The sequence below is a fragment of the Mus caroli genome, unplaced genomic scaffold (genome assembly GCF_978045245.1).
Source record: "Mus caroli unplaced genomic scaffold, Mus_caroli_1 scaffold_22, whole genome shotgun sequence".
Lineage (NCBI taxonomy): Eukaryota > Metazoa > Chordata > Mammalia > Rodentia > Muridae > Mus > Mus caroli.
Window position 1 is genome coordinate 13,450,003 of NW_028227277.1, and position 10,000 is coordinate 13,460,002.

Genomic DNA, 10,000 nt, shown 5'->3' on the forward strand with positions numbered 1-10,000 from the left:
GAAGGAAGGAAGGAAGGAAGGAAGGAAGGAAGGAAGGAAGGAAGGAAGGAAGCAGGCAGTCAGGCAGGCAAACAAGAAAAGGACAAACAGAGAGAAAAAAGAATTGTATTTCAGAGTTACTTTTGGCCTCTTTTGCTTTTTATTTGGAATTAATATTTTGGGGGAATTTTGTTTTTGTTTTTGTTTTTGTTTTTTAAGGCTTTGAAGTGCGTTTAGAAGAAAGTTTTGGAAAGTGTTTTTTTTTTTTCAGACTTCTAGTATATTTTTATTAGTTTTTCTAGGTTTTTTAGAATTTTAGTGAATTTTAGGACTTGGGGTTTCATTTAGGCTTCAAGAATTTTTTTTAATATTTTAATGTTTTCTTTGGGATTGTGTGTGTTTGTGTGTGTCTGTGTGTTCTTGAATATTTATTTCAAATTTGATGGTTTTAATTTTGGTTGATCATAGTTTTAGCATGGAAATAGTGGTCCAGGCTTATAAAATCTAGCCCTAGGGATAAAGAGGTAGTGGATTTTTTAGTTGGCAGCTAGCATGGTCTACAGAATAAATTCCAAGAAAGTGAGGGATACACAGAGATACCCACACTCCAAAAAATTAAAAGTAAATCAATGAAAGAAACAGAGGGAGAGAGAGTGAAAGAGAGAGGGTGACAGACAGACAGACAGACAGACAGACACACACACACACACACACACACAGAGACAGAGAGATAGAGAGACAGAGAGAGAGACAGAGAGAGAAAAAGGGGGAAAGGAAGGAAGAAAGAAAAAGAGAGAGAGGGAAGAAGAGAGAGAAGGAGGGAGGAAGGGATGAGGGATCAAGGAAGGAACAAAGGAACTAAGGAATGAAGGAAAGAAAAAAGAAAAAAGGAAGAAAGAAAGAATTGTGATACAGGGTCATTTTTGGTCTCATGTGCACTTTTTTTATTTTTAGAGGTTTTATTTAAGATTTTGAAGTGTTTTTAAAGAATGTTTCAGAGAGTTTTTTTGTTTTCAGAATTCTAGTGTATTTTTCATATTTTTTCTGTTTTTTTTTTTAATTTTTAGTATTTTGTACTTTTCAGGTTTCATTTAGACTTCAAGAATTTATTTATTTTAATATTTCATTGCTTTCTTTGTATTCTTTTTTGTGGGTGTATTCTTGAATATTTATTTAAAAATTGAGGTTTTTTTTTTTTTTTTTGGTGGTGCATAATTTTAGAGTTGGCAGGCAATGGCTGCCCCTTTCATATAAATGATAGCCCTAAGGTGAACTGGTAGGGGATTTTTTAGTTGGAGGCAAGCCTGGTCTTGAGATTGATCTCCCAGAGCGCCAGGGATAAACAGAGAAACCCAGTTTTTAAAATTAAAAAGTATAGAAAATGAAAAGGAGAGAGAGAGAGAGAGAGATATAAATAGATACATACATAGAGAGAGAGGAGTGAGAGAGAGAGAGAAGGAAAAGGAAAAAAGAGGGAAGGAAGGAAGGAAGGAAGGAAGGAAGGAAGGAAGGAAGGAAGGAAGGAAGGAAGGAAGAAAAAGAAAGAAAGAAAGAAAAAAAGAGAGAGAAGAGAAAGAAAGTAAGGAAGAAAGAAAGAAAGAAACGAAGGAAGGAAGGAAGGAAGGAAGGAAGGAAGGAAGAAAGAAAGAAAGAAAGAAAGAAAGAAAGAAAGAAAGAAAGAAAGAAAGAAAGAAAGAAAGAAAGAAATTACTTTATGGACATTTTGGACTAACTAGGTTTTTTTGTTTGTTTTGTTTTGTTTTTTTTGTTGTTTTTTTTTTTTTACAATGTTATTGTTTTTTATAAAAGTTTTGTAGGTTTTGTTGAAGCAGCTTGTAGAGGTTTTGTTTTTTTTGGTTTTCAATATTTTAGTTATTTTTAGTTTTTTGGAATTTTTTTTTTAAGATTCTAGGGTGTTTTAATGATTTGGGTTTTTTTATTTTTAATTTTTTTTAGAGTTTTATATTTCACTTTTTTTAGGTTTATTTGTTTGTGTTTGTGTGTGTGTCTCGATGTCTGTGTGTGTGTGTATTTTAGAGGCTTTTTTCTTTTAAATTTAAAATTTTATTTTCAAAGTTTCAGTATTTTAGGAATGGCAGGAAGGGGAGGCCCTTGCCTTTAATCTCAGTAATTGGGAGTCAGAGTTATTAGGTTTCTGAGTTCCAGGCCAGCTTGGTCTATAGATTGGGTTCCAGTACAGAGAGAGAAACAGAGAAACCCAATCTCCAAAAAGTCAAAAAAACAAAAACCAAGAAAAACCAACTAACCAAACAAACAAACCAAAAAAAAAAAAAAAAATCAATTTTTGAGTCAGTTTTAAGTTCTTGTATATTTTTGATGTTTTTAGAATTTTAGTGTTTTTCTTAAGGGTTTTAAGAAGAGTGTTTTAGAGGTGTTTTCGTTTTCAGTATTTTTGGGTATTGAAGTGTTCTTTTCTATTTTTCCTTGTTTGGTTTTGTTGTTGTTGTTGTTGTTTGTTTTTGTTTGTTTGTTGTTTTTAAGGATACTCGGGTTTTTTAAATGTTTTAGATTTCTTTTTTTTTTTTTTTAGGCTTTACATTTTCTTTTTTTTTTTTTTTTCATTGTGTGTTAGTATTTTTGGTTTTTTAGGTTATTTTTTTTACGTTTTGTGTGTTTGTGTGTGTGTGTGTGTTTGTGTATTTATGTGTGTTTCGAGACAGAGTTTCTCTATATAGACCTGGCTGTCCTGGAATTCACTCTGTAGGCCAGGCTGGCCTCGAACTCAGAAACCTGCCTGCCTCTGCCTCCCAAGTGCTGGGATCAATGGCGTGTGCCACCAAACCCGGCATTTATGTGTCTTAATATGTATGTGTGTGTGTGTTTGTGCGTGATGTGTGTGTTTGAGGTTTTTTTTTAAATAAATGTTAAGGTTTTATAATTGGAGTTTACGAGTTTTACGATTCCCAGGAAGTGGTGGACCTTGCCTTAAATCTCAGCAATTGGGAGGTGGAGGTAGTCACTTTTTGAGTTTGAGGCCAGCCTAGTCTACAGAAGGAGATCCAGGACAGACAGGGATACACAGAGAAACAAATCTCCAAAAAATCAAAAAAAAAAAAAAAAGAAAGAAAGAAGGAAAGAAAGAAAGGAGAGAGAGAGAGAGAAAGGAAAGAAGGAAGGAAGGAAGAAGGAAAGAAAGGAAGGAAGTAAGAAAGGTAGGAAGAAAGGTAGGAAGAAAGGAAGAAATTAAGAAAGGAAGAAAGGAAGAAAAAAAGAAAGAAAGAAAGAAAAAAAGAAAGAGAGAGAGAGAGAAAGAAAGAAAGAAAGAAAGAAAGAAAGAAAGAAAGAAAGAAAGAAAGAAAGAAAGAAAGAAAGAAAGAAAGAAAGAAAGGTATTAGGAACATTTTGCCTTGTGTATTTTATTTTGTAGTTGACTATAGGTTTTCGAAAGGTTTTGTAGAGTTTTTTGAAGAGTGTTTTAAAGGTTTTGTTTTGTTTTGTTTTGTTTTGTTTTGTTTTGTTTTGTTTTGGTTTGGTTTGGTTTGGTTTGGTTTGGTTTGGTTTGGTTTGGTTTGGTTTGGTTTGGTTTGGTTTGGTTTTGGTTTGGTTTGGTTTGGTTTGGTTTGTTTTATAGGCTTCCTGAGTATTTTTAGTGTTTTTTCTTGGTTTTGTTTTTTGTTTGTTTGTCCATTGTTGTTGTTGTTTTTATAAGGGTCTTAGTGTATTTTATGGTTCAGGGGTTTAATTTAGGCTTTATTTTTCTTTTTAGCTTTTTAGTGTATTTCTTAATATTTTTGTTGTTGTTGATCTTGATTTAAAAAAAATAGCATTTTATGTTTGAAGTTTAACTGTTTTAGGGTTGCCAGACTGAGGTGGTCCTTGCCTTGAATCCCAGAACTTGGGAGGCAGAGGCAGGTAGATTTTTTTATTTCAAGGTCAGCCTGGTCTACAGATTGATCTCAACAAAAGCCAGGGATATACTGAGAAATCCATTCCTCAAAACCCCTCCCACAAAACAAAGAAAAAAAAGAAGAAAAAGGAAGAAAGAAAGAAAGAAAGAAAGAAAGAAAGAAAGAAAGAAAGAAAGAAAGAAAGGGAGAGAGAGAGAGAGACTGATAGACAGACAGACAGACAGACAGACAGACAGACAGACAGACAGACAGACAGACAGACAGACAGACAGACAGAGAAACTGTCTATTGTAGAAGAGGACTGGAATGCAAGTGGCCAGTCAGCTGAGCCTTCCTTAGCTAAAATTGCTGGGAGAGGTTTCCTGCCCTTGCTATCCTGTAAGGAAGAACAGAGCCTAGTTACTAATCTCACCCAGCTCAAGGGCAGGGCTGCAAAGCATGAATTACATGAATCTCTTGATTCTTAAGCAAACGGATATATCTCGAGGATATCATCCTGTTTGAGGTAACCCAATCACAAAACAAGTCACTTGATATTCACTCACTGATAAATAGATATTAGCCCAGAAACCTAGAATACCCAAGATACAATTTGCAGAAGAAAGTTTTTAAGAAGAAAGTATAGTGAATTATCCTCTCAGAGCTTTCTGCTTGAGACAGATCTTGGGGCAAGAACTCTGTCCTTCAGATGATCTTTAGAATCCTCCCCTAGTACTCTCTTCCTACCTTCATCTTTTCTGTATTTTCTCAAAATAAAAGACTGTGGATACAGAATATTGATTCTAACCTGGAGATTTACCTTTAAATGAAAGCTGGAGTTTATTTCGTTATACAGGAATGAATGGAGCTGTTATTGAACCTGGAGGCCTTTTTATTGTCTGAAAGTGAGTGGAAAATCATAAGGCTTGTGCAAGATTTCATCTAAGAGGAGAAAAAGTGCAGACTCCCACAAAATGGGCTTGGCTGGGCCCAGAGAACACAGTTTTCCTAATCCTATCTTGCTCATTGAACATGCGAACTACTTAACTACCTTTCATGTCGCAAATCCTCGTTGGCTCACATATTGTGCAGTTGGTTCTGTTCTTCTTCAATCCAGCATTCTATAGAAATGCTATGATAATTTTGATCTTATGGTACAATTGCTTATATTGTCTATTATCGTAATATTTTATATTATGCTCATTATGCCATTTCCAAAGGCTGAACTGATCTTTAAAGACTTATAAACCTCAGTTTGCTATTCTTTTGCTTTGCTTGCTCTGTAGTCTTATTAAACAATTGCTTATTCAAATCTGAGGCATTTTTTTCTATAAGATAGTGATTATGAAAATGTGGTCTTTCTTGATTTCTTACAACAAAGCATTGCTAGTCTTCTCATTCAAAGCTGCCAGCACAAATCTCTGCCCTTTAGCCAAAGAAAGCTCATGGGCTTTAGACACTCTTTTGATATTTTTGTTGTTGTTGTTGTTGTTCCATTTCTGAAATTGTTCACGGAGTCATCTCAAGGATTTAGGATATTTTAGGATCCCTAAAATAATGCTTGTATGCACTAGGTCGTGTTTGGTATTAATATTCTCAGTTCTAATTTATTCGGGTTCTTGGTAATTAAGAAATGTGAGTTTACAACTGAGCCACCGGGATGTTGCAGAAGGAACTCCTCAAGGGTGGCCTTACCTCCACCCTTAATCTTTAGGGTCCTCATTTCCAGTTGCTTTCAGTAAAGAGCCTGATGAGCACAGGTCTCTCGGCAGCTGTCCCAGTGTAGGAGGACCTGTCAGTTGCCACACCACATTCACTGACAATAAATATATTATTCCTAAAGAACTTTTAACATCATTCAACATCATGCTTTATATCAAAAGCTTTAGTAGTCTGTGTCCTTTTGTAACACCTTTTTGTCACTTGTTTTGCTATACATTAGTAAGTGACAAAACAGGTTTATTTTTTGAATTCGTACACATACATTTTTTGTACTAAGGCTATATACATCAGTCATAACATTGCTTATTTAATAAAATACTTTAATTCATTTTAATATAATATGAATGTGTTAATACTAATATGACATGTATTCTTTAATGTCATTTTTAGAAATAGTTATTTTATTTTAATATATAATAAATAATCTTATTTAAAAAATAAAAATTGTTTTAATTATGTTCTCATGAATACATTCTATTTGCACATTCTTTGAACACTTTTATTAAAGATTAATATATTTACCAAGAAAGCATGAAAAATATGTGAAAATAGAAAATCACTATTATGTTAATAATAGTTTATTTTCAGTATTATTTAGAGAAAAATTATATATTCTTTACTAGATTGAAACCTAATTTTAAAGAATTAGCATTTAAAAAATTACTAAAGTTTTGGTTGTTCTTATTTTTATTACTTTATTTTCTGTGTATTGACCTAGTAGCAAATATTTTATATTAAAATTGTAAGCAATATTTTTTAAAATTCAAATAATTTCAATATTATTGAACAATAATATATTCTCGTGATATATATTTTTTGTGATCCAGAATTAATAAGGATAGCAATATTTTATGGCTATTTACTACCTTAAAATCTGTTCTATACACTAGTATAAAATATGTGTACTCTATTGCAATAATCCCAATATGCATTAAAATACAAAAAAAAAATAATAAATAAAAAATAAATTGCTGAAGGGAAAATAATTCCCCCAAATCTTAAAACACAGTAAACTTGTTTAAAAAACTGAAAACAAAAAACCCTCAAAAGCACTCTTCTAAAAATCCAGGAAATCAAATGAAGTTAAAGAACTTAGAAGTATCCTTTCTTTATCTTTCTTTCTTTCTTTCTTTCTTTCTTTCTTTCTTTCTTTCTTTCTTTCTTTCTTTCTTTCTTTCTTTCTTTCTTTCTTTCTTTCTTTTTCTTCCTTCCTTCCTTCCTTATTCCTTCCTTCTTTCCTTCCCTCTTTTTTTCCTTTTCCTTCTCTCTCTCTCTCACTCTCTCTCTCTCGATGTATGTATCTCTCTCTCTCTGTCTCTCTGTCTCTCTGTCTCTCTGTTTCTCTGTCTCTCTGTCTCTCTGTCTCTCTCTCTGTCTCTCTCTCTGTCTCTCTCTCTGTCTCTCTCTGTCTCTCCCTTTCATTTTCTATATTTTTTAAATTTTAGAAACTGGGTTTATCCCTGGCTCTCTGGGTGATCAATCTCAAGACCAGGCTAGCCTCCAACTAAAAAATCCCCTACCAGTTCACCTTAGGGCTAGCATGTATATGAAAGGGGCAGCCATTGTCTACCAACTCTAAAATTATGCACCACCAAAACAAAAATACCTCAATTTTTAAATAAATATTCAAGAATACACCCACAAAAAAGAACATAAAGAAAGCAATGAAATATTAAAATAAATAAATCCTTGAAGTCTAAATGAAACCTCAAAAGTCCTAAACACACTAAATATTAAAAAAAGAAAAAATATGAAAAATACACTAGAATTCTGAAAACAAATAAACACTCTGAAACATTCTTTAAAAACACTTCAAAATCTTAAATAAAACCCCCAAAAATAAAAAAAAGTGCACATGAGACCAAAAATGACCCAATAACACAATTATTTTTTTCTTCCTTTATTCTTTTTTCTTTCCTTCATTCCTTAGTTCCTTTGTTCCTTCCTTCATCCCTCACCCCTTCCTCCCTCCTTCTCTCTCTCCTCTCTCTCTCTCTTTTTCTTTCTTCCTTCCTTTCCCCTTTTATCTCTCTCTGTCTCTCTCTCTCTGAGTGTCTGTGTGTCTGTGTGTCTATGTGTCTGTGTGTCTGTGTGTCTGTGTGTCTGTGTGTCTGTCTGTCTGTCTGTCTGTCTGTCTCTCTCTCTCTCTCTCTCCCTCTGTTTCTTTCATTGATTTATTTGTAATTTTTTGGAAAGTGGGTTTCTCTGTGTATCCCTCACTGTCCTGGAAGTTATTCTGTAGACCATGCTAGCTGACAACTAGAATATCCACTACCTGTTTATCCCTGGGGCTAGATTTTATAGGCATGGACCGCTATTTCCATGCTAAAACTATGATCCTTCAAAATTAAAACCATCAAAATTGAAATAAATATTCAAGAACACACACACACAATCCCAAAAAAAACATTAAAACATTAAAATATTTAAAAAAAAATCCTTAAAGCCTAAATAAAACCCCAAGTCCTAAAATTCACTAAAATTCTAAAAAACTAGGACAACTACTAAAAATATACTAGAAGTATAAAAAAAAAAAACACACACACACTCTCCAAAACATTCTTCTAAACACACTTCAAAGCCTTAAAAAAAACAAATACAAAAACAAAATACACCCCCAAAATATTAATTCCAAAAAAAAAGTAAAAGAGGCTAAAAATAACTCTGAAACCCAATTCTTTTTTCTTTTTTGTTTGTCTCTTTCTTGCTTGCTTTCTTTTCCTGCTTGCCTGACTGACTGCCTGCTTCCTTCCTTCCTTCCTTCCATCTTTCCTTCCTTCCTTCCTTCCTTCCTTCCTTCCTTCCTTCCTTCCTTCCATCCTTCCTTCCTTCCTCCCTGCCTCCCTCCCTCCCTCCCTCCTTCCCTTCCTCTCTCTCTCTCTCTTTCTCTCTCTCTCTCTCTTTCTTTTTTGAATTTTGGAGAATGGCTTTCGCTGTCTTTCTTTGGCCATTCTGTGTGTCACTCCATAGACAAAATTAGCCTCCATCTTAAAAATCCCTTACTTGTTCATCCCTATGTCTAGGTTTTATAGGCAATGGCCCTCATTTCCTGGCAACACTAAAACCAATAAACACCAAAATTAAACCTCACAAATTTTAAATAATTATTCAAGAACACACACATGGCCGGGCGTGGTGGCGCAGGCCTTTAATCCCAGCACTCGGGAGGCAGAGGCAGGCGGATTTCTGAGTTCAAGGCCAGCCTGGTCTACAAAGTGAGTGCCAGGACAGCCAGGGCTATACAGAGAAACACTGTCTCAAAAAAAAAAAAACCAAAAAAAAAAAAAAAAACACACACACATACAGACACACACACAATATCACAATGTGCATTAAAATACAAAAAAATAATAAATAATTAAAAATAAATCTCTGAAGCATAAATAAAACCCTAAAAATTTAAAACACAGTAAAATTGGTTAACTTACTAGAAAAAAAAAAATACACTAGAAAACTGAAAAAAAAAAAAAACAACTCTCAAAAGCACGCTTCTAAAAATACAGGAATCCAAATGAACTTAAAACTCTCTCCTTTGTTTGTTTGTTGGTTTCTTTCTTTCTTTCTTTCCTTCTTGCTTGCTTGCTTCCTTTCTTCCTTTCTTTTTTCCTTTCTTTCTTTCTTTCTTTCTTTCTTTCTTTCTTTCTTTCATTCTTTCTTTCTTTCTTTTCTTCCCTAGTTCCTTACCTTCCTTCCTTCCTTCCTATATTCTTTCCTTTATATTTTCTTTCTCTGTCTTCCTTTCTTCCTTCTTTACTTTCCTTTTTTCTTTCTTTCTTTCTTTCTTTCTTTCTTTCTTTCTTTCTTTCTTTCTTTCTTTCCTTTCTTTCTTCCTTCAATTCTTCCTTTCTTCCTTTCTTTCTACCTTCCTTCTATCCTTCATTCCATCTTTCCTTCCTTTCCTTCCTTCTTTCTATCTATCTATCTATCTATCTATCTATCTATCTATCTATCTATCTATCTATCTATCTATCTTTCTTTCTTTCTTTCTTAATTTATTACTTCCTTCCTTTCTTCCTTTCTTCCTACCTTATTTCTTTCCTTCCTTCTTTCCTTCCTTTTCCTTATATCTATCTATCTATCTATCTATCTATCTATCTATCTATCTATCTATCTATCTATCTATCTATGTTTCTTTCTTTCTATCTTTTTTCTTTCTTTTCATCTTTTATCGTTTTATTTCATTTTATTTTATTTCATTTGTTTTTTGTGTTTTTCATGACTGGGTTTCTCTGTGTAGCCCTACCTGTCCTAGAGCTCCCTCATTGGATCAGGCTAGCCTCAAACTCACAAATCTACTACCTCTGCCTCCTAAGTGCTGAGATTGAAGGCAAGGTCCACAATTTCCTAGAAACAGTAAAACAATTAAATACCAAATATAAATCCTTTAAATTAAAACAAACAAACAAACAAACAAAAAACCAACAAAACAAAAACCTAAGAAATAAAGCAAA